This window comes from Pelodiscus sinensis, chromosome 8 (genome assembly GCF_049634645.1).
Source record: "Pelodiscus sinensis isolate JC-2024 chromosome 8, ASM4963464v1, whole genome shotgun sequence".
Lineage (NCBI taxonomy): Eukaryota > Metazoa > Chordata > Testudines > Trionychidae > Pelodiscus > Pelodiscus sinensis.
Genome location: NC_134718.1, coordinates 11162627 through 11187227, shown reverse-complemented (window position 1 = coordinate 11187227; position 24601 = coordinate 11162627). Strand labels below are relative to the sequence as shown.

The 24601-nt window shown below is 45.3% G+C and overlaps 1 long non-coding RNA gene across 2 annotated transcripts in view; it reads right to left on the bottom strand.

Annotated features, from left to right (window-relative positions):
* Window positions 1-20445, bottom strand: part of LOC112544317 (uncharacterized) — a 289095-nt gene extending 268650 nt beyond the window's left edge. For both annotated transcript variants that reach the window (XR_012905771.1, XR_012905770.1), the window contains exon 1: window positions 20297-20445. This is a non-coding gene — a long non-coding RNA (uncharacterized LOC112544317). The remainder of the gene's footprint in view (window positions 1-20296) is intronic.
* Between the last annotated feature and the right edge of the window lie 4156 nt (window positions 20446-24601).

Here is a 24601-nt window from a genome sequence, read left to right as displayed (position 1 = left end):
TCGACAGCATGGGTAAAACTATTACGTCTTCTCTTGACTGTTCAATGCCTGGATGTCAAAAGCAAGAGACGGCAGAATTTGCAAGGAAATCGTTACTTCTGCAGGATGTTCGGTTTAGAAGGAGCGGGCATAATGTGTTAATGAATGTGTGGTCACCGGGTGTAAAGCAATCAACCAATTCAAAGATCTTCAACCAAGCTTCTCTAATTGCAAGTGACAGAGAGCGCTTTTGTTTCCGTTGTCTTGTCTGCCATGAAGGCAGATGCACCCTGAAAGAAGGAATGCTGCAATCGGTGTCATAAGCAGGCAGATGACTTCTCTCTTGCCGTCTGCATCAGAACCACAAGGATTAGGCAGAAGCTACCACAAGTTTTCATCGGTGGAAGTGAGAAGACATACTGGAAACAGCAGCATTTTTAATTAACATCACAACTGATTTCTTGGCAAGGACTTTCAGGTGATAAGAGGTGTTTGAAGTACCAACGGGTGAGCCTTAAAAGGGCTGGAAGTCAGTCAGGCTCAGCACAAGCAAGCAGCTACACAATCAGATGCTTATACCAACTGGTTCTAAGCTGCCAGTCTAATTACAGGTTCAGCCAGAGGATTCTCTGGTGCTTCTTCAGCATATTTGTGCCAGAAACGGAGCAAGAACAATCCTGTATTGTCCCAGCACAGCTGCTTCTGGTCCCTTCTGAAGCACGAATGTGCTGAGGCAAATGAAAAAGAAAGTGAAACTCAACATTTGGAACCTACAGACATTAGACATGGGCCCAAGCCACATGCACAAGAAGCGCCCTGCAAGTAAGTGGATCTCTCTTTATATCTGTGGGTATCCGCATCCGTGCTTGCAGATACCTGGAGCTCATTGTTGCAGATGCGGATACTGATTTTGCAGGGCTCTGTCCACATACCCATGAAGGCTTGAATCTTGTAGCAGTGCAAAACCAGTCTTGTAGTTAAACTGCATCTTTGTGACAGGTTGGACCTCCCTGGCCTGGCACCCTCCGGACTGGACTGGTCCCGAACCAGGGAATTTGCCAGACCAGGGAAGGTTCCCTGCCACAGCCCCCAGCTACCAATTCTTAGCACTGCCAGCTCCAGGGAGCCCCCCCCCCCACTGCCTCCAGCCCCAGCCTGGCTGCCTGCTGGGTTGCTAGCCCCGCTGCTCTGGCTGGACTGTCTACTTGGCTCCAGCAGCCCGCACTGCCACAGGCTGACAAAGGCTCCAGCGCTGCTACCATGAGCTGCGGAGGCTGGCTCTGGTTCGGCTGCCAGAGGCTGCCGAGGGCTCAGGCTCCTGCCCCGCAGCAGCCTGCAGGCTCTGGCACCACTTCTGTGAGCTGCCCGGGGCTCTGGCTCTGGCCCTGCACTACCAGGGCTGTCCTGGATCCAGTCCCAATGCTGCCGGGGGCTGCTGCCAGCTCCAGCCCCGCTGCTGGGGACTGCCACAAACTCCAGCTCCTGCCCCATCCCACCATGTCAGCCTGGCCTAGCTCCTGGATTGCCCTCCTGCCACTAGGATACTGAGGATTTCTGATCCAGGGAGAGTTCTGGTTTTGGGAGGTGCAACCTGTATGTAGAGGGGAGATTTTGAAAGGCTTACGTGGAAGATGGAGGTGCCCAATTCCCACTGAATGTGGAAGGAGTGGAGCGCCTAACTCCCTTTGTGCCTTTGAAAATCACCCAGTGTGGTGACAGTGGAGTGTACCCCAGAGTGCAGCATGCTCTCCCTTCCAAGCCCACTTCCTCCCTCTCCTTCTGCACCCAGGATTTTTAAGGAGCAACCGCTCCCCTCTGGAGAACGTGGGGTGAAATCCCAGCTCCACAGACACGAATTTCAGAATTCCCACTGATCTCAGCAGTGCCAGGATCTCACGCGAGGACCGTAGTTGTGGCCAGCCCCTGTTCAGAGGCCACATGGCTCCTTGCACCCTCTGCCGCCCATGAGGGCGCACACAAGCAACAAACTGGCCCTGTAACAAAACGTGGCTCTGAACTGCGTTCCCCAGAATGCTCTTTGAAACCCCAATCCACAGCTTGAGCCCTTTGTTGCTAAAAATGTCCTCCACTGCCCTTCATTCCAGGAAGAGCGGTTTTCTGCCCGTGAACGTTCAAGCCAGACACGGAAAGGATCGCCGGGCGCTCCTCAGGCTTTCTGAATCCTCATTCTCCCTCTGCGGGCAAGCCCAGTGCTATGCTACAGGCCTGGCAAAAAGTGTCTCGTTTACTGCTGAAAAGGGAATGGCTCCTGCAGGAACTCCCCTTCCAATCTTCCATCCCCTTTCATGCCATTCTCATTGGGGGAGAGGGAAGCTCCTTACTCCTCTCCATCCATGGTCCCTTTTCTGCATGCATGGCCTGTCTCTCATCTCCCCATCATGAGGGCTGACACACAGCAGAGGAAAGCCTGAATGCCTGAGGACCTCCCCCTCCCCAGCTCCATAGCAGCTCACAAAGAGGGAATCCCTGGGAGTTGGGTCGCTACTCAGATGGGCATACTGGAATGCTGGGGATCCCAGAAGCCTGCTAGGCGAGCAGACCCGGCCTGTTTCCCTCAGGCAGGATAGCAGGTAAGCAGGAAGAGATGCATGAAAGCCTGCCTCCCTGCCCGCTTATTGCTGAATGCTCGAAGGACATCACCACGCTCCGGAGGAACATTTCCATTTGCATACAATCCACGTTTTGGACAGCCCGTTGGTTTGTCGGGGAATTTTCCAGCTCCAGACTTACTCCATTGTCTTATCTTGCCAAAGCCTCGGCAAAAAGAATCTGGAAAAAGAGAAAACTACCTACCACTGGCCTATGCCGGCTGATTCAGGCTGGAGGGACGTTTCCTTGCTGTGAAGACTTCTGGGCTCAGGCTGGAAGCCGAACTCTGGGTACCTCTGACCTTGCAGGGTCCTAGACCCTGGATTCCATCTCAAGTCCAGCTGTTGAAACAGAACAGCCCCACAGCCTGAACCCAAGTTGTGCTACAGACCTGCCAACTGTGGGCATCTAGTTGCATCTAATCTCTGAGCCAACGTGATATTTCTTGAAAATGTTGCACTATGGAAAACAGCAGAAGGAAGCCAAAGGAGAAGCCCCTCATGAGTATATACCATGGGATAGCTACCATGCACTTGAAAGTGGTTCCTCTGAGGAACATCCCTGCAAGGCGATGGCTGTAATCCACATTAAGGGCTAGTTCTACAGTACAGTGCAAAGCTGAGCTAAGATACGCAACTCCACCTACATGAATAGCGTAGCGGGAGTCGATGTACCTAGTTGGACTTACCACAGTGTCCTAACTGCAGTGCGTTGATGCAAGAAACTCCCGTTGACTCCCCTTACTTCTTGTACGTCAGCGGAGTACCAGAGATGATGAGAGTGCCATCAGTGATTGTGTTAGTGTGTCCTTACTAGACCCGCTAAATCGACCCCCACGATATTGATTTCCACTGTGTCGATCTCCAGGTAAGTGAAGACAAGACCTAAGCACACAGCTCATACAACTGAAAACTGGAGTTATTTAGGGTATGTCTACACAGCAAAGTTATTTTGAAGTAACAGTGACTATACAGCCAAACCGCTATTTCAAAATTAAATCGAAATAACAGAGGGCTTATTTTTAAATTGGTAAACCTCATTTTAAATTGGTAAGCTCTGTGTAGATGCTTATTTCGAAATAGGGGGCCTCCAGCCCTCCCTTCCCAAGGTGCCCTGGTGGCCACTCTGGGCACAACCAAGAAAACTCCTCTCCCTCCCAGCCCCCCCCACCCCCCCGGAGCCCTTAAATGGGTAAACTCTGGCTACAGTGCCTGTGCCAGCTCCAAGCCTGCCAGCCCAGAACCAGCAGTCACTGCCCCTGACCCCGTGGCCCCAAAACATGAGCCAGGCAGCAGTGCCAGCCAGCCCTCCACCACTCCCCAGGACTAGTCTGCTAGCTCCCAGGAGCCAGCCAGGGGCTGGAAAAGGAGGGCGCCTGTCTGGTCCAGTGTGGAGAGCAGGGATCTAATTCAGGTTTGGGGGGATGCCTCCAATGTCCATAATCTCCGCATTAAATGGAGGAACACAACCATATACAGGTGGATAGCTGCCAGCCTGGCCACCAAAGGCCACATGCGAACCCAGAAGCAGGTTCACATGAAAATAAAGGAGCTGCGGCAGGCCTATGCCAGGACCACAGGGGGAAGCTCCCAAATAGGAACAGACCCATACTCCTGCCCTTATTTTGATGCCCTGGACCACATCCTGGGGGGCAGGACGGTCCGTGCCCCCCAGGTGGTCATTGTCCCTGGGACAGAACTTGCTGCCTCCTGCTGCTCCAGCTCCTGCTGCCTCCCTAGCTACCGCTCCTCCTCCCACTTCTTCTCCCCTTCTTGTGTCTTCCTGCACACCCTCCCCACACCCCCAGGGACACCAAGGTGAGACACCCAACCCTGAGCTTCTCTTCCCCCTGCCTCCCCTTGCCTCCCCCGACAGCTCCCTCCTCCCAGGTTTCCCCCTCCCCTCTCCCACTTTTTTTCCCCAGTCTCACCTCAGTTTCATTCCCCCCATCCCAGTTTTGTTCAATAAAGAGGCTTTGTTGTATTGAACATGTGTCTTTTATTGTACAGCAGGAAGGGGGGTTAGGGAGGGGTAAGTGGAAGGACTTGAGGGAGGAATGAGGCACAAGCCCCCAGTGGGGCACACCAGGGAAGCTGTTACTGCCTGCAGAATGTGCTGCTAGGCTCTCAACAACATGTCCAGAAGCACCAGAATGCCCAGGGGTGGCTCCGGCTCCATGCTGCAGAGTGCTGTGGTGTCCTGAGTGAGGGCAATCAGAGCACACAGAGAAAAAAATCCTTTGCTGTCCCTCAGTGAGGTAGGCAAGCAAGCAGGGAAACCTTAGAACCGGATGTCCGGGGGGACCCCTTTAAGCACAGGTCTCAGTTAGCCTCAGGCAGCAGCCACACAAGGTAACTCCTGACCTGATGCCCTGCCAGAACCTGTTCCGGCCAGCCTTAAATGCGATTCAGCATCCGATCAGTGTGGACGTGCTATTTCAAAATAGCAAAACGCTATTTCGAAATGCATTGTGTCTAGATGTGTTATTTCAAAATAAGCTATTTCAAAATAATGATGTAGTGTAGACATACCCTTAGCGTTAAATACTGTCTTTTTTGACCATTCAGATGAGAAAGAGATAAACTTGGGTGAGTAATATCATTTATTGCACCAGCTTCATCCGCCTTGTCTCTTAAATGTCCTGGGACCAACACAGCTGTAACTACAAGACATACAAAACTAGAAGGAATCGGTTCAGTTTTAACATATCAACTCAGGTGAAATTGGTGGTCTCAGTTTAATCCTCAGTGGAGTGTCACCCAAACCTCACATCTTATCTCCACAGCTCTGTTGATGGCAAGTCGCGCTGGGTGAGAGGATACCAAACAATATCAGTGAAAGTGGTGTTGTTTTTCAGAACTACAGAGAGCTTTTCACGAGAGGCTCAGATCATGCCAAACAGAGCAGCGCATATGCCCACTTGAGAAGGCTGGTTAAATTCATCTTTTAGTTTAATAGGTTTGCACCTGGGCCAGCTCGCATATTTGCCAAGCTCATTTGACTGTTGTAGCTGGCTGTACCAGAAAAATTGCTCACATTTTCACTGAGCTCTCTGCTCGGATCTGCCTCTCAGCCAGTTTGAACTGGCTCAGAAGATTCTGCTCAAAACAGTCACCTCCTAATTTTGGAGCTTTCCATCTCAGTTATAGGGACAATATCAGGTCACATTTAGTCCAAAATACAGGTGATGTAAATACAAACTTCTAGGAAATTTGTGACTAACAAAAATATGTTGTTGGTTGTATTTTTAATTCTAATAAAAGTGAGGAAATAAACCTCAGTTTGTAATGTTCACACTATTAATATTGCAGTAAAACCCATGTTTAGGGCTTTTTTTCCACTGTGAGAAAGGCAAAGAATAAAAAACCTTAGATATTTAAGGACTTTAATACTCGAAGTTCTTACTAATGACTAGTAGATTTTGTGTTCTCCAGCCTCACGGTGGGGAAGGAGGGATGGAGTACCAGTGTGGGCTCTCCAATACTAGGAAGAGCCCTGAGCCTCAGGGGCCAGATCCATACAAGCTGGGGGGGGGGTGAGGAAGCTGCATCTGGCCCCCAGGGTTTTAGGTTCCCTATCCCTAGTTTAAAGGGATATTTGGGAAGCACATCTTCTGGGTAAAGGGAACTAAAAATGCTGCAAGACTTGGCTTCTGGGAAGAATTGGGGATGTATTCACTCTGCCTTTTCTAAACTGTATTGCTTTGTAGACAATAAATTTGGCTGCGCTTGGTTATTCGGTTTCTTTAACATTCTTAATATCATGCATAGCCCATGAGTTGGCTGTGTCTTTTAATCAATAGGGAGTATGAAGTTTTTAGATGATTTTATTTGGCATCACCTCTTCTATTCAGTTCAAAAGTCAATCACAAATAATGCAACTATTCCCAATTGATGATAATTTTATGATACCATCATATATCCTCTACATACATAAGCATAAATACATACACAAATCCATAATGTAAATTTACACATACAATATCTGTGTCAATTTCCACATTAGAGTATTCCCTATAGCTATCATATATATTTCTTTCCCCTACAAAAAGTTGGGTTTCTTCATGAGAGGTAAAACTCATGGTCTCGTCATTTACATGCAGAGGGGCAATCAACTAAATCCCAATTGCGACTGGCATTAAACCTCAGGACTTGATCTGGCATTTTCAGTATAAGTCAAAATGACCCATTTTCCAAATGTCATGATATAACAATCCACAGAGAAGTATACTGCAGTGGTCTGCTGAGGAAACACCCTGTAAATATTGGAAGATTTGTGGAACTGGTTTGTATAAAGCCCTCAGAGCAAATTACCCCAAAGAACTTTTGCTTAGTCAAATGTAATATGACACAGGCTATCCAACTAAAATTACAGTGTACAGTTGGCATCGTCGCTTTGCCAAAGTGGACAGTATTTTCAGTATAAGACAGTAATCACATCAATGTTTCTATTCAGCGTGCAACTTTACTAATGATTCTGCTGCCCCAATTTGTTGCTCCTGCTTCCAATTTTTTTCTTCCATCTTAACACTATTCTCATTGCAATTTTTGGCAATACTTTCTTTTACAGCAAGTGCCAAATCTTCCTTAATCTTTTTTTTTTCATTTTATGAACTTAAATAAAGCACATTCTTTTGATAGTAATATAAATGTAACATGTAATCTAGCACTCATTAATGTCACTCCTGTGAAATGAAAGCAAAATCTCATGCACAAATGGAAATCACCATTGCAATTTTTTTTGGGAGGGATTCTATGGATTACACTATTTTCTACTGACTGTGGCAAATGTCCACCAAATACAGTTGCCTAACCAGAGGAGAATTTTTGAAGCAATTATGGAATCAAAAAACGAATCAGTGATTTTACTACTAACTGGATCTGCAGTAAATACACATTTCAAACCTCTCTCTAGGTTGCTGCATCTGACATTTGCTGGGAGGTTTTCAAGATTCTTCAGTATGAATTTCATTGCTCTTCCTTATTTGAATCCTTCCAATTATCTCTACACATTTCAACAGACCAAATACAATGCATGGTCTATGACTGGCACACTTACAAAATTGCTCTTCTCCTCAGCGCTTTGGAGTCTTTTCTAAAATGAACCTTCAAACATTTGAGGTTCACTTATCACTGAAAATAGCTAACTCTACCAGTGACTGTAGATCCTGATGTAGCTGGGAAAAACTTCTGTATTTGCACAGTACCTAGCAAAATGGGGTCCCAGTCTTAGGTCATGCCTCCACTTGGAGATCAATCTTCTGGTGTTCCATTTTGCAGCTTTAGTAAGCTGCATATCTTACGCCAACTTTGCAGGTCTAGCAAAGACCCACTAAATCGAACTCTGAGGATGCATCTGGTTGGCACTGATATTCCTCGATTTGCGATAAGTTAAGGGAAGCCGATGGGAGAGTTTGCTCCCGTAGACCTTCTGCTGTGAAGATGGCATCAAGTTTGGCTTAAGGTACGTCGACTTAAGAGTTGCATATCTTAAGCTGACTTTCCGGGACTAGTATAGACCTGCCCATAGTTGGGGCTTCTCTAGCTGCTACTGTAATACAAAGAACCAATTTTTAAGATTGGGAATTTACCAGACTAGTTTTTATAAGATGAGCACCAGCTCTTCGTAGATTCTCCCCATTCATTTCTCGTCAATTCCCCCTCAATGGCTTCTTACTGGGCAATCCATTTGGACAAGCTTGGCTGGACTCTGGACTATTTGCTGCCCTAAGAAAACAAATATGTACATCACCCACAAACTAACTAAATATTTTCCTGCCCTCAGCGACTATCTGATTTGCCTGTAGGATTGAACCAGGCCTAGCAACACACTGCTCCTTTCAGATCCTGTTAGCCCTGATTCCAAACGAACCAGAAGATGTCTTTCAACAACGGTGCAATGGCCTCTCTCCCCAGGAATTGAAAACCGGGAAGCCCACCTCCTGCACAAAATAAACACTTGGCCATGAACAGGAGCCTTTGCAGAGAAAAAGAATCGCGATCATAAACTGCTGGTCAAGCTTCTGTGGCCTGGAATTTCAAAGGAGCCTAAGGACTGAAATGAACTAAGATTTGGGTGCCTAACTCCCTTGGGGTCCTGTAAAAAATTCCAGCCTATTTTTCTGCACTAGCATCAGCAGCAAAATTCCCTTGGTGCAATCTGCCTTGACTCAGTAATGCTCATGCAATAAAACTGACTGCTTATTTGCATTCTCCTGAAATAGAGCAGGCTCGATAAGTCTTCCTGGTTATTAAATATGAAGGTTGGTTAATTTCAAGCATGCCTATATTAACCAAGGAGCCCTTGAACAAATGAATTTTTATCATTCTGACAAGAGAGCAATAAGCCATTTCCATTTCTGTAAGTCCTCTTCAGCTCCTTTTTCTGTCCCTATAAATTAAAAATAAAAATTGAGAACAAATGCTCTGTACTTAAACTTTCTTTGAGACAACAGTGTCCTTTGAAACTTGCCAGAATCAACAGCTCTGTGAGCGCTGATAAAATCATCTTTAAATAAGTAAGGAGAGAGTCTCAGGTTGGAGCTGGTGCATTTGTTTTGCTAGTAATTCATTTCTTAGTAAACTAGCCCTATTCACTAGTCCGTGAACATCACCTACATTTACACTCCCATTTTGTGCTGCCGTACATCAGCCTGACACTTTCTCTCGAGGGGAACAGTCTATATGCACTCCAAATGGCTTTTTAGATGAAAAATAAGTGCAATAGCCTTTCATCTCAGGAGACGTAGGTTCAGATCCTTGATTAGGTCACAAGTTAAGATTAGCTTGGTGGTCTCGTCCTTCTCCATGCGTGTACACACCACACAACCCCTGCGCACGCGGGCTTTGTCAGCTGTTATTGGCAGTCTGCTCAGAAAGGGACCTGGAACTCAAAAAGTGGCACTGCAGGTCGGCAGCCAGGTGCCTTAGCGGAGAAGTGGGGACAGCTGGCGTGGTTTTTGTTTGCACTATCCGGTGGTGGCTTTAGTCCCTCCCTACATTTTTGCACATATGAAAAAAAATTTAAAACGCACATAAAGCATATGGATCTTCGACTGTATTGACCATGTATCTCTATAGTTATGTTTTAGAGTGTGTCTGTCCATCTATCTGGAAGAACATTTGTTCAAGAATTTTTCCTAAATGGAAAGAGCCAGGGCCACCAAATTTGCTATGGAGCTTCCTCTTTTCCTAACTTAACGCAAGGTCAGAGTTTGGTTGTGCCAGGACAACCAAAAGCCTGGGGAAAAGGAGAGTTTTCCATAACATGCAAAGGGAAGGGCTGCTGTCCAGAGAGACATGATAGGAGAGTGGCCCTTGGGGCCAGCCAGCCTGCTGGGGAGAACTATCCTGCAGTGTCCACTAGAGGCAGCCGTACCACCAAGCCAGAGGTCAGAAGAGCTCAGGTTCTGCCAGCATACCCAGTAAGTAGCCCCTGTGCCCCAAACCCTTCCCTGCCCTTCCAGCCCTTGGTCACAGTGCCGGAGGGGGTGACAGAAACAGCCTCTGGCAGCTGGGGTGGGCTGGAGGGAGTAAAAAGGCTCCAGCAGCTGGGACAGAGAGAGGGGCTGGTGGGAGAGAAAATGCACCTGATAGCTGGGGGGCACATTGAGGGGAGAAAAAATGCCCCTGGCTTCTGAGAAGAGGTCTGGGCGGGAGGCAGGGGAAGGGGGGAGGAGAGAAACATCCTTGGCAGCTGGAAGGAGGGCTGGGGGAGAGAAAAAGCCTGTGCTAGATGGGACCCCTCCACCCTGAGCTTCTCCTCATCCCTCAACCCTCACTCTTGCACCCCGTTTGCACCTCCTGCACTCCCTCCACCGCATGCCCCTTCACACCACCAGTCCCCTGCCCTGGGACCCTAGTAACACTATGCAAGTATGCTAGTACTATATTTGAGAGAGTTCGCCTGCCTGTCTGTTCAATAACTCTTTTTTGTTCTGGACATCCAACACTCCGGTCATCCACCTGAAGAAGTGGGCTGTGCCCACGAAAGCTCATACCACCATCTACAGGTTGTGTTAGTCTTTAAGGTGCTACCAGACTATTTGTTGTTTTTTAAGTTTATCCTGTACAGACTAACTCGGCTACCCCTCTGAAGCTTCTCTCCTAAACAGTAAGAGTTAGGACCACCAAATTCAGTATGCAGCTTCCTCTTATCGTAACTTAAAGCAAGTTGTGCCAGGAAAATGGCATGTGCCTGGAATGGGACTGGCTTCTCATAAACCCAGATAGAGAAGAAACAGAATCACCAGGCAGGTGAAAAAAGGGGAAAGTGCCCCATTTGCTGCATTCCGCATTCTGGCAGGAGAGCAAAGGAGGCAGACAAACCTGGATCTGCCCCAGTGGGGGGAGTGGGGGGGACACTCCATTCCCCCAGCTATGCCCGCTGGAACTGCAATGGCCATGTACAGATGCTTCTCACCTGGCCCCAAGCTGCTGCAGTGAGAGAGGGCTGGGGTTGACCTCTTTCCCTGGGGCAGCCTATATCCTGAACCTCTCCTCCCCAGCCCCACCCCAGCACAATGATTTCAATGAAGCATGGACATTTTCTTTCATTTCAACAAAAAATTAATTGAGTTAAGGACATGAGCAATGCTGGGTAAAACTTCTAGTTTCCTATAAGGAAAGAATTTTCTCTGTTAACTTCTTTGGCCTTATCGAGCTATGGACAACACACATGGGTTGGCTTCTTGTTCCTGAATAGTCCCAGAAACAAAACAGTGGGGAAACCTGTACTTTTAAACTCTCTCTTGATCCATCATTCAAGGACAACCTCATTTCAGATATGTACCGTACCTTGGACATACTTAACTATTTGATAAATAACTGCTGCTTGTCAGAAGGGGGAAAAAAAAGCCCCAAACCTCCTGATGACTTGGTAGGAGAATTAGAGTTTTTATAATGGAAATTTGAATGTGGATTATTTGCCTTGGGCTCACCTTGATTTTCAGCTTTCAGGAATCACAAGAATCCAGACCACCCATGCTTCTTTTGTTATTCCTGCCCTGAATTGTCAATTGGCATCTAACAACGAAAGAGGTCCCATTACTTCATAGAACAGAGCAGCAAATCAGTGCCACCGCATTATAAAGCTCTGCTGAAGTACTGGTTTGCATTATATCATAGTATTAATAGGAAATGGTCCACAAAGTCTGCTGTGTGGCTAAGTGTGTGCACTAGTTTTAGTATCCTCTTGTTCTGTTGCATTGAAATTTTCCTAATAGCAAGAATATAAAGCCTTCTGCCAGGTGGTGCTAGGGGTTCTTTCAACATTAAAAAATAAAAAATAATTGGTTTGAGCCCCCATCCAGAGATCTGGGAAACCCTACCACCAGTCCAGGAACCTCTGAAAAGCAATACTAGCCGACGGGAAAGCACTGAGTGCATATAACAAAAAACTTCTATTAAAAGAACTGCCATGCTCCTCTAGTCATGAATGCACAATATTTCATTTCTTCCCCCTGTAATTAATTGTCTCAATTTCACAGATGAACAATGAAAAGAAATCCCTCATGCATTGGAGTAATACCATTCCATTCAACCTGTTAAATCTTTATCCTTACCAATCTGAACATCAGCGCTAACGTGAGATACGCCGCGTAGGAGATCTGGGCTGAGAAAACATCAAGTGCAACTGCAGCACTTAAGAACATCGGAATATTTTAAACTAATATTTGTTCTTCATGAGGCTGCAATTGCTCCATGCTGGCAATGTGCTGCGCCACGGTATGGTTGCACCCTTAGGGCTGCTCGTTGGTTTGCTACAGCTAAATGTCAATACTGGCAGCATCTCCCAAAATTGGCACTCTCTGGTCCGGCAACATCTGTGGTCCAGCAGGACCATGGATGTTCCTGGACCAGACAGCCCCAAGAGCCAACTGGCATGAGGGCTAGCATCCAGAAGCAGGACCAGGGCCAGAGCCCATGGCAGCGGTCCAGGGCTGCAGCCTCCAGCAGCCTCTGGGAGCCTATAGCAGTGAGACTGAGGCCAGCGACAGACCCCAGCAGCCCAACCAGAGCCAGCTACAGCCTGGCAGGCAGTTCAGCTGGGGCCAAAGGCCGCTGGAAGTGGGGTTGGTCAAGGCCAGCTGTATTTGTGGCTGGAGACCAGGAAGCTAGCTGGGGCAACAGAGCCAACAGCACTGAGGGGTGGTGGGCTGGAGACTGGTAGCAGGGGACTTCCCTTGGTCTAGCAAGTACCCCCTTTCAGGACCGGTCAGGTCCTGAGGATGCTGGACTAGGGAGGTCCAACTTGTATATACATCCAGGAACACTGCATGAAGGCCTCATACTTGCAGAATGGAGGACTATATTCTTGGAAGCAGTGACTCAGGAACACTTTGGGAGTCCTGGGGGTTAATTGGGTGAACACAATCCCCCGTGTAACACCGTGGCCCTGAATTAATGTGCCCCTGGCATGCAGAAACAGGAGAATCTTTAATAGAAGTAGAGAGATCATATTAGCTCTGTATTTGGCACTTGTGTGACTGCTGTCGCAACACTGGCTCTTGCTCTGGTGTCCACAATTCAAGAAGGATGCTAATACATTGTAGGAGGCTAAAGAAGAGCCATGAGAGTGATCAAAGGGTTCGAATACGAACTCTGTAGTGCCAAGTTCAAGGAGCTTAATCCAATGAACCTAATGAAGAGACGTTTTAGGGTAACAATCACAGTATATCAACAGCTGTATGAGGAAAACATATATAATAACAGGCTCTTCCCTATAGCAGAGAACATGTACTGCTCAGTGAACAGTGTTTTTATGATCAGCTATTGATTATTGTCATTAGCAATCCAACAGATTAAGGCATGACTGTGCAATTTGCAGCACATAGGTCATTAGGCCTATTCACTTCAAGACAGGGCCCTAGTTTTAAGGGACTGAAAACCTAGCTCACTTACAGTAAGGCCTCTTCAGATCACACTGTCTTAAAGTTAAATATCATTTATGCCCGTGTTAAAACCCTGTTATCTGGCCAGAACAGTATAGAGGTGCTTTGAAGTGAATTGAGACTCAAGCCCTGAATCAGATTTTATTACACCCACTATACAAAAGGTGCTGCACTTATTGCTTATATGTCACTTATTTGATATCACCTAAAATATAAACAGACTTTTCACAAGTTAACTGTTTATACTAATTTGATACAGCTACTGTATCTTCCTAATTAATGACTACATGCCTAAGTACTCTGTGAGTTTGCAGCATCCCACTAGCAAACGTATTGATTTGAATATGTAATCTGCAGTTCATTACACCAACCTTTTATGCTAATTCAACTTCCATAGGTGCTGCTTTTACAATCCATGGGTAGTCAACATACAACAAATACTTTATTAAATTAGGTGCCCTCTTCAAGACTGTTGTTAAGTTGCTTAGATCATGCAACTGTTTACTGTTTACTGCTTACAACAGAAGCAATATCCTGTATTAGTCCTGTGCATTCCCTGGGCTATAATACCTGGTGTACTGTAATTCTTACAAAGGACACTTATGGACCTGTGGCATATACTGTATATTAAAGCCAGCCTCTTGGTTATAGTGAGCTTGGCATTACAAACCAAATAGGTGGGTGCACTTCAATAGATTAACAGAATTATGCAGTAATTAAAATGACTGTCTCTCACTGAGATGTGGCAAATTGTTTGCTTACTGCAGAAGTTTAAGAAAGCCAAGATTTCAGGCTACTCAGCCAGTAATGAGGGAATCATGGCAACAGCCACGGGCAAAAGAAAAATAGGAGGAAATTATAGTTTTATATTTTCAACCAGCTGTTGAACTGATATTGATTTAATCCATTTTGACAAAACTTGTCTTTATCGAGTACAGGTTGACCCTCTGTAGTCCAGCCCCCTCAGAACCTGACTGGTGCCACATCAGAAGATTTGCCGAACCACAGGAAGTCAATATTGTCTAGCAGCATTTCCAACACTTCCGGACATTGAAGGGCGAATTAGAGCTAAATAACAGCACAGAACACTGAAAGCCAGGCCTGGTGGCTGTAAACAACTTTATGGGACCGTGGTAAACTTGGCCTCACCCTCGCTAACTAAAATCATGCCGGACCAGGGATGTTGCCGTACCAGAGAGTGCCGGATTAGAGAGGTTCAACTTGCACATATAAGGGCAGATTTTCAAAGCTAAAACATACAGACAGCCACTTAGTCAGATTTTCAAAAGCACCTAATCAGGTTAGGCACCAAAGTCCCATGGAAATCAATGGGAACCCGGCAGTTAACCTGCTTATGTGCCTTTAAAACTCAGCCCAGGTGCCTATCTGCATCCTTAGGCCGCTAAATAGCTTTGAAAATCCTAGCCTGTTATTCCCACCATTCATAGGTTGTCCCCTCAAATGCTCTTCTCTGCTATCAGCAGAGATTGGAAATGAAGCTCCATTTAGGCCATGCTTACAGATTTCTCTTCAGGAGTATTTTGAGAAAATCGCTGCGTGGAAGAGGTGGAATGGCCATTTCTGCTATTGTGAGCACAGGTTTAGAAGATTTTTAAACATAGCAAAAAGCAGTTTGTACCAGTGAACAATGCAGCAAAGCTTTGTGCCGAACCCCGCTTGGATTACTCAGTAAGACTTTGTGCATGAGTATAGCAAGCAGTGTTAATTAACGGGGGATTTTGCAAAAATGATGCCAAAATGTGCAACACCTGGTGTAACTGAATGAATGCCTTTTTTGTTTACACACACACAAAGCACAGAATCAAGATAATTCATCCATTTCCACATGCTAAATATGAGAAGCAGGTGGCTTATCTAGCTGTGTGGGGAACTTTTTTGGACTTTTCCTCTAAGAGAGTCAAAAGTCTCAATCCAAAACTCATTGAAGTCACTGGGCATTGATCAGATCTTAATGCTGTAATTATAGGGAACATAGCTGCAACAAGAACAAAACCTCTCTCTTTTTTTTGGTTCATTTTCTCTAAGTTTGGCAAAAGAATTTTGGTTGTTCCTCCACCATCCCAAAGTTACTGGTTTTCAAAGCTCTTCAACAAGTGAAGCACATTTGCTAAGAAAAAGAAAATCAAAATTTCAAAGTGGCTAAGATTTTACAAGATTTGAAGCAGACCATTTTTAATAACCTTTTCATAAAAATTTCAATGAAAATTTATACCAACAATTTCATTTGCCAAAAATCCTAATATTTGGTAAGCATTAAAATGTCATTTTCTGAGAAACCTTATTTTTGATAAATGAAACATGTCTAGAATGACATCAGTAATGTTTCTCCTTAAATTTTCAACCAAAAATGTGTCAGTCTCATGGGAAAAAGTGAACAATTTTGAGAAAATCAACCAGCTTTCATGAAATATTGATTTTTTTAAAAGGGAAATTTATCAAATATATGAACCCCTTTTCATTTAAAAGATTTTGTCTGGCTCTCTTCATTTATTATTGGAAGTTTTGTGACTTGAATGAGAATTATTCATTTTTCTAATAGGCATTAATTTGAAAAGGCAACACAAAATCTTATGCCACTTCTGTAGATAGATAAAACACAGTTATTTCCAGGCATACATTTCATTAGTTCACAGCTTATGTGTATATGAAACAAACAGCAAGGTCCATGGGTAAGAAGTTATATATAGTGTAAAATAATAATTCTAATAGGTTGGTGCTGAAGTTGATTACTGGCTTAGTGCTTGTAGAATAAATGTACTAAGCGAAGGCTGGAGGCTAGGAAAGATACATAGAATATATCAAATTTAATCAGGCAAATGTATCCCTTCAGGCTACTTTTGCCTGACCTAAGCTTTCCACTGGGAAAGTGGAGTTCAAAATAGTATTTCTGCAATGTAATTTCAGGTGCAATGAAGTTATATTATAGAAGAGGCATGGAAGCTATTTCTCATGCTGTGATTTGCATGGCTAGAGAAGTAAAAGCCATGCAAGTTGCCCATCCTGGATCTACAGTGAAAGAAGAACTCAAAGGCTTTCAATTCCAGTTGCCCACAGCTGTACATTATACTCCCCAAATCATCCTTAATTGAGCCATATCTCTGACAGAGATGGGAGGAACCAGTTTGAAAAATTGTATTTTCTCGGTTTCCAGAAAAATTGAGTTTCATCATTTGTTACCAATTTTTGCAGGTCCCTTACACAAGTTTGTGCACCTCCTAAATTAGTGTGTGTGTATGTGTGTGCTTACTTGTTTCTTGTTTTTTAGCTTGTCTGAACTATGATAATTGAGTCAGACTAAGCTGATCTACACTAGCTGAAAATTTGTCCCATAATGTGCCCAGATGTGAACAACAGAATAACTTATGATATGTCACTGCACCCTTCTGATTTATTTTTGCAGCCTCCAGTGTAATACACACCAGGGGTAGACTAGCAAGGAAGGAAACATTCATAACCCAATGCCCCATTTCTCTGAATGTCCCTCAAACATATAATCATAATTCTGACCTTTTTTAAAGTAATAAAACACTTTAGACTTTTTTAGTGCAAAAAATGTCCGTTGATAGAATAGCATTAGCTTGTGGAGGTCAGAGTTAAGGTGATAACTGATGTACAGAAGTATGTACATGTATTAGAGTGGTTATATGTTAAGAATGGCAGGAAGTTGATTGCAGAAATGAAGAATATTTCATGGTGCTACAATACAATAGGTTAGACTATATAACCCTACAAGGCTATTTTATGACTCCATGTTCAGTTTTTCTTACCCCATGTGTTTTATATTAACTAACCTGCCCTTTGCCTTGTGTAACTTACCTCCCTCTCCATGCCAGATCACCTGTGCTGGCCAGGGTTTGGCACTGGAGAAAAGGAAGAGACAAAACCTGAGGTTTCTCCCTCCTGCACAGGAGGAGATTAACAGTTCAATGGCAATACTCTCCCTTCCCCACACAGGCAAGCCCAAGTAGGAAAGAGGAGGAATCACCCTCACATGTATGATTGCTAAGTCCAGACATATTTGTGAAGCAAGGGACATAAAGTGACTTTCTGCATACTCATCTCCCGTTAGCTGGCGATGACCGTGATTTTTAGAGCATGTATTGCCAGGAAAAGCGTATAGGCAACGTTAGCTCTGAGTTCATAAAGATCTTCATGGGGGACTTGGTCTTCAACATGGCTACAGGTTTATAAATGTACCTGAAACCCTGCTGCATGGAATGGAAAGAGTAAATCAACCTACAGACTACTTAACAAAATGTAAAATCACACATCAAGATGCATTTGGGTTCTCTTTTTTCAAGATTTTGTCTCAAGTAATAATGTGCCTTCTTGTATGTCAACTCAGAAAGGTCTGTCACAGCTCCTTAATGTCTGTATTTACATATAATCAAGTCAGTCTATACCACAAACTCCCCTAGCAATCTGTGCTTGGCAAACAGCACACATTAACATTTCACACGGGCTGTGTTACATTTCTTTTTCTTTCTTTTTTCTTTTGCCATTTTGCATCTCAGATGAAGAAGTACCTCAGAAGTTATTGACAAAAGGCAGGGCTAAGCAATCCTAATCGGCAGTTTGGGATAGTGGGGGTTGGGTAGTTTTCAGTTTTCTGCCACAAATGAGTTTCAGGTTTGCAGCTGGTTTTAGGAAAGTTGGCCACATTGTTCTTCCAGCCTCACATTCAGCTCCTTGGCATAAATATTTCATCTGCAAGCAGTCTTGGCTGGCTACACTTATATAATTGAAGGCCATCGCACATGGTTTATTGTGGAGAGGAGGTTTGATTTTGGGAGGGGGGAGTGTGTGGGAGGAAGAGTGGGGAGGCTGGAAACAACTGGATTCAGCTCGCAGAGTGATCCCCAAGAGCTTAACCTTCAGGCCAGAGAGGCAGCCGTATTAGTCTTTAACTTCAAAAATGAGTGGTCCTGTGGCACATAGGAGACTCACCAAAATATACACATTCAGAAGCTTTCACGGGAAAAACCCACTTCATCCATGTGCCTTTTAGTGCCTTCCTATAGTATGATGTGCTTTTCCTGAGCAACAACCTTCCATGCTGTCACTGCAAGTCCTGAGCACTTGGTAGGTAGCGCACAGCAACTCACATGATTGCATCCTTAGCAGGGCTTTTGCCATCAAAGATCTGTTTGTTACCCCGAGCATCAGAACATTAGACCTTCCTGAAGACCCCCTTCTACGTTCTACGTTCAGACACAATTTAGTATTCATGGTCCATGGCACCATTTGCACCACGACATTCCAGGGCATTCCACAGATGTATGGTACAGGCAGGCACTTCTGTACCAATTCAGCCAGACTAAATTAGTATTTAATCTACAAGACCCTTATTCTATAGACCAGGGCCAAATTTTAAATACAATTTTTGCATGGAACTGAAGGCTTCCTTTTTTTTTTTTTTTTTTTTTTTTGCTGGTTAGCACTTACTAATGCTCCAGTATCAGTCACTGGTGATTTTTCTTTTTAACTTCCTCATGTCTATGATTTGGTTTCTTAGACAGGGTTTTTACAAAAGTGCCCTCTTCACTATGTTCTGATTCAATTTGGGGTGGAGGGAAAGGGAGAAGAGCATGGAGGGGTGGGGGGCAGAAGATAATCAGTTGCCATCAATAACCAGCATGGATGATCAACTATATAAAAGGAAAATCAATTAAGAGCTTTGCTAATAGAGTTTTCTCCATTGCTCTCTCCAAAGCAGTGTAAATAATAAGCCAGGCAAAAAACACGGGACTTCAAAAAGCTGCCTAGAAGATTTGGGAAAGGGTGCTATGTACCATACCCAGTCTGAATTTGCAGAGAATAGAGCGCTGGACAGCAGAGCTGCCGTGCTAAACTGCATTCTGCTGAAAATAATCTGGGGGAGCCATTGTGTCTCCGAGTCAGATAAAACCTCCCATAACCTCCTGTGGGCTGAAAGGATGTGACAAATTTCAATTTCGCCAGACTCAGGAGGATAGAATGAGCAAGGGAGGTAGCCTGCCAATGTCCAACCAGTGGTCTATGCAGCCATTTCATGATGGCAACAGTAATGCCCATGTTACTGCTCTAATGAAGGGGCCTTGGGATTGGCAGAGCGGGGGTGGCTTTTTCTAAACTGAGATGGGCGAGGTGTGAGTTCACTTGCCAGATCTGCCACAGTTCCCCATCTACAAGCAGAAGTAATGACAGGGGTGGTGGGGTGATAAACTCGGTGCTATTTGTGAGGCATCCAATATTGTACCTTGCCTACCTCTGGTCATGGCTCTGAAAGAGGTGGGTTTGGAATGGTGAAGGGTGCTCCCAAGATTTGGAGATTAAGTTCATTGAGATTCAGACGCCCGTCTAAACCTCTTTCATCTGAGAATCAGCTTCCGAGTATCAGAAGTGTCCCTTCGGCCCCATCAAAGGAAGCACCCAAAAACAAAGGGAGCAGAGAGAGTTAAGGCAGATGGGGCGCTTTTCTGATATTTTCACCACTTGTCCTGACTGGAACCAGGACGTGTAGAGGCAGACAAGCATTTAACACAAGTACCATTAACAAAATTTGGATTGTAATGCATGTTTGGGGAGAAGAGCTAATTTTGATTTGATATTGTACCATCTATTTGACCCATCCAGAATATTCCACAAACAACCTGTCACTGGCATGTCAAGAACTTTGAACCTATAAGAATTTGGCTCTACGTAGCCAACCGAGTGCAGGGCCTGGGGTATTATCCACCCCCACACACACCAGGTCCTGCCCCTGCTTCATCTCCTCCCTGCCCCGTTCTATCCCTTCCCACAAGCCCCACTCACCATGTCTTTTGTGGAAATTACCAGAGGCCTGGTGTGGGGTGGCAGCAGGTTTGACCCCTCCTTACCCTCACCCAGCGGCTTGCTCCACTCCAACCCGCTGCCCTCTCCTAGCCTGGTGCACTTGGCTTCTCCATGGCAGCAGGAAGTGAAGTGGCTCGGGGCCAGAGCATTCTGTTTCTTGTTGCCATGGAGAAGCCAAGTGTAGAGGGCCAGGTGAGGTGGAATGGAGTATGGCAGGCTGCCGGGCTGCTCTGACTCCCGCCACCGTGGTGTGTGTGGGGACCCCTGCTGCTGCTCCACTCAGGCGCCCAGGTAAATCCCCTCTGTCCCTTCCATAGGAAGTTGAGGTAGCCACTGTGAGGACCCCTAAGCATGGCGCTTAGTGTGGCCAACCAAAACTATCCTGTGGACGGGACAGTTCTGGGTTCCAAGGAAAGCTTGTATAACTCTTTACTTTTAGCTTAAAGTAAGTTCTTTTGTCATGTCTTTTTTCTTACACATACCAAGGCCATTGTGACCAGACTAGAAGGTCAGAGGATCTTCTCAAAAGTAATTCCTAGAGTAAGTCTTTTACCAAAAGATCTAATCTTGATTTTAAATGGTCAGTGGTGGAGAATCCACCACAACCAATGGCAAATTGTTCCAAAGATTAATTATTGTCACTGTCAAAAACTCACACCTCTCTCTGCTAGATAGAATAGTCCATTTTTAAATATTTGTTCCCCATGTAGGTACTGATGGACTGTGATCAAATCACCCCTGAATCTTCTGTTTGTTAAGCTTAATTAATTGAGTAGACCACTGAGCTCAGCCCCCATGCTTCCATGTAGCAGAGGCAGCCGGAGGACTGGGCTGGGGGCTATGCTCTTTTTCCTCACTGGGAGGGGCAGCCGCATGCAGGAAACGGAACAGAATGCTGGCAGCTCCTCCTGCTGCCATACTGCTCCCAGCCCCCCATCCCTGCTCTTTTCTCTTGAGAGGAAGCACCGTGGAGGCACTGAGGGCAGTAAGGTGTCTTTCCAGTACACCATGCCGGCTTGCTGGTACAGCATACCACATCGGACCGACTTCCTTGCACAGCTTCAGCCAATTTCTTACCAATAGGTCGTACCTTCCCTCTTTCATCTCTGTCTCTATTCCTATTCAAGATTCCCTTTGGCCACAGCTTTATCCCAGGAGCTCCTGCTCAGTTGATTATCCACCATGACTCCCACATCTTTTTCAGAGTCACTGCTTCCCATGGTAGAGTCCCTTCTTCTGTAAGTACAGGCAGTCCCCGGGTTACATGGATCCGACTTACATCGGATCCCTACTTACAAACGGGGTGAGGCAACCCCGCACTAGCTGCTTCCCCCCAGCAGACCAGGGAGACGCGAAGCTAGCGACCCCCCCCCCCCAGCAGACCAGGCAGACGTGGAGTGGCTTTTCTCAGCAGACACCTCAGCTTGAGAATAAAGGACTGAGGGAAGTGAGGTGTGGGAGAATAAAACTGAGCTCTGGAGAAATGTTTGGCTAGAGTTTCCCCTACAATATGTACCAGTTCTGACTTACATACAAATTCAACTTAAGAACAAATCTACAGTCCCTATCTTGTACGTAACCCGGGGACTGCCTGTATAGCATTGGTTCCCAGTCTTATCTTGTATCTGTGCATCCAGTTCACTAACCCAGTTTAGGCCTGGACATTCCCCCCCTGGAATCTTTGCATGGGTTGGGTTTTGGCTTTAACCGTCTCTTAGGTTTTGTGCTGCCGACGCATTTAACAGTTGCCTCAAAACTCCATTTAAATCTCAGCAGAATGTAAGTATGTGCCTGGTAAAATAAGTCAAGCATTTCACAGGCCAGCATACCTACCTTTCCCATGTAATTATTGTATATAATATATTATGTCAAATATGATCTTCCAAGCAGGAGTTGTTGCTACTTCCCTCACTCAGCTAAAATTCTTTTAGCGATCAAGATTCCTTTTTCTGCTCGTCCTCATGTATTGCTCTATGTTAGCAGGAGTTCTGAAATGGTTTCTATTTCTAAAGCTGCATTAAAGATCTGACACCTGATTCTCTACTGCTTTGCACTTGGTATAGTCAGTTACACTTTTGCAACGTGAGCTGCAGACTGCACGTAAAACCTTCCCATAGTTACTGGGTAGCGCTTTATGGTCACTCAGCACACGAGCAAGGCAGTTGTGAATTAGGCACACAAACTTGATTTTTTCAAGCCTATCTAGCATTTTAAATAGCTCCTGTCACTAGAGTATCCCAAATGCCTCACAGTCCCATGTGGAAGAGAGGGACGCATGCTCATCTCCATTTTACAGAGGGGAACTAAGGCACAAAGAGATTATACGCCCCTGATTCTTCAGTCAAGCACTTGTTTGCCTTTAAGCAAATGCTCATGTCATATTGACAACAATGGCAATTAGGCATCTGCTTAAGTACTTTGGGACACTGACGCCAAAGTAGCTTGCCCAAGATCACACAGGAAGTGTAGGGCATAGCTAGGAACTGGATCTAGCTCACTCAAATCCCAGTTTAGTGCCTAAACTGCAAGACCATCCTTCACAATGCTTCAGGTCCCTTCATTATCCGCCTGCTGGTTTTTTCCTTCTGGTCTGTTGCACAACTTTAAAAAGGACACTTAGAACGTGGTGGGAAGGATAATTTATTTACACGAATAAAAACGGAAATCCAAACCTATGTCTGGTTTACAGGCATGCTAGAAAATACGCTTCAGCAATAAGAGACAGGAGTTAGCAACGCAGGGCCACAGTCTGAAATGCGGTCCACATCCGCAGCGCTCAGTACTTCTAAGGGAGATGCAGACACGCGCACCACCACTTAGGGTCAGATGCAAAGTGAAAGTCTGACTCTGGCTGTGTGCCACACTCGTATTTCCAGCATCTGTGACCTAATTGTGCCATTGATCATTTCCCTGCGGTCAGGAGATGTGAATTAAAACCGGCAGGTTCACATCATGGCATCAAAAAGGGAAAAAACAAAAACAAAAAACCTCAGCCTTGATTGGTGGGAGGAAGCAAAATCCCTTCACATTCTAAAGACATTTCACACTTAACCTTCTTGATATTATAGGTGTTAGGTTGGATAAAAAAAGCTGCATTAAAGCAGCCTGGCAGCTGTTTTCTTGGTGGGGCTTTTTAGCAATGACAGCACTTGACAGAGACGGAAGACCATACTAACCGGGAGTAAACCCTTCCATCCTTTATTCATTGTAAAGTCTTTACTGAGGCCTTGTCTACACTTACAGGGAGATAGGTGCTGCAGGGATCTTTCTCCCGGGGGGTTGATTTAGCATGTCTAATGAAGACCCACTAAATCAACCACCGATGGCACTCCTGTCGACTCCGATACTTCAATGGAGTGGGAGTTTCTCCAATTGACTCCCCGCACAGTGGAGACGCCATGACAACTTGCGCTAAGGCATGTAGACTCCAGCTACACTATTCACATGGCTGGAGTTGTGTACTTTAGTTCGACATTGCCCCATAGCATAGACCTGGCCTCACAAGCCCAGTTTATTGGCTTCAAAGGAGTTAAGGGCTAATGCTATGAGTACACTGTTTGCCTAACTGGACCCCTAACTCCGATAGTACCCACTTTCCAGATAGAGAAACTGAAGCATCAACAGGTAAAATGACTCGCTCAACATCACACATAGCAATAGAGCAAAGAACAGAACCTGGAGATCCACAGTGCTAGTCCAGTGCCCTATTCACGGGACCCCATTGGCTCCCTGGAAGAGTGTCCAATGAGATGCCTCAATTCTCCCCATAGAAGCAGGCACCACAAGCTGTGCCAAGAAGTAAAGGATGTGCAGCCCAATATGGGCCATGACAACATAGCCTCATTTCTCCATTGATAAAGTGGGATGATGAGAATTCCTTTCTCCCATACTTTTTTGGGTATATCTGGTTAGAGATTTTAAACTCCTTGACTTTAATACCAAGAGGGAAAATTTCAAATGTGCCAAAGAACTCAGTTTTAAGTCATTTAGGCCCATGGGACTCATATAACTTTTAACAATGAAATTGAGACACTCAACTTGAGGTCTCAATTGCTCCATGTGGGTCTAACTAAGATGAAGATGCAAGAAAGGTCTAAATGTTTATGAATGAAGGCCAAGTGGGAATCAGAGATCCAGAACATGCAAAGTAAGATAGATCCAAGTCCCAGGCACAGAGATGAGGGCCAAACCACGAGCCTCAAATCTTTGCACTTGGGGAGACTGGCTGTGACAGCTGCTACTATCCTAGCTTTGAATAGCAGCTACAAAGAGATATAGAGAGAT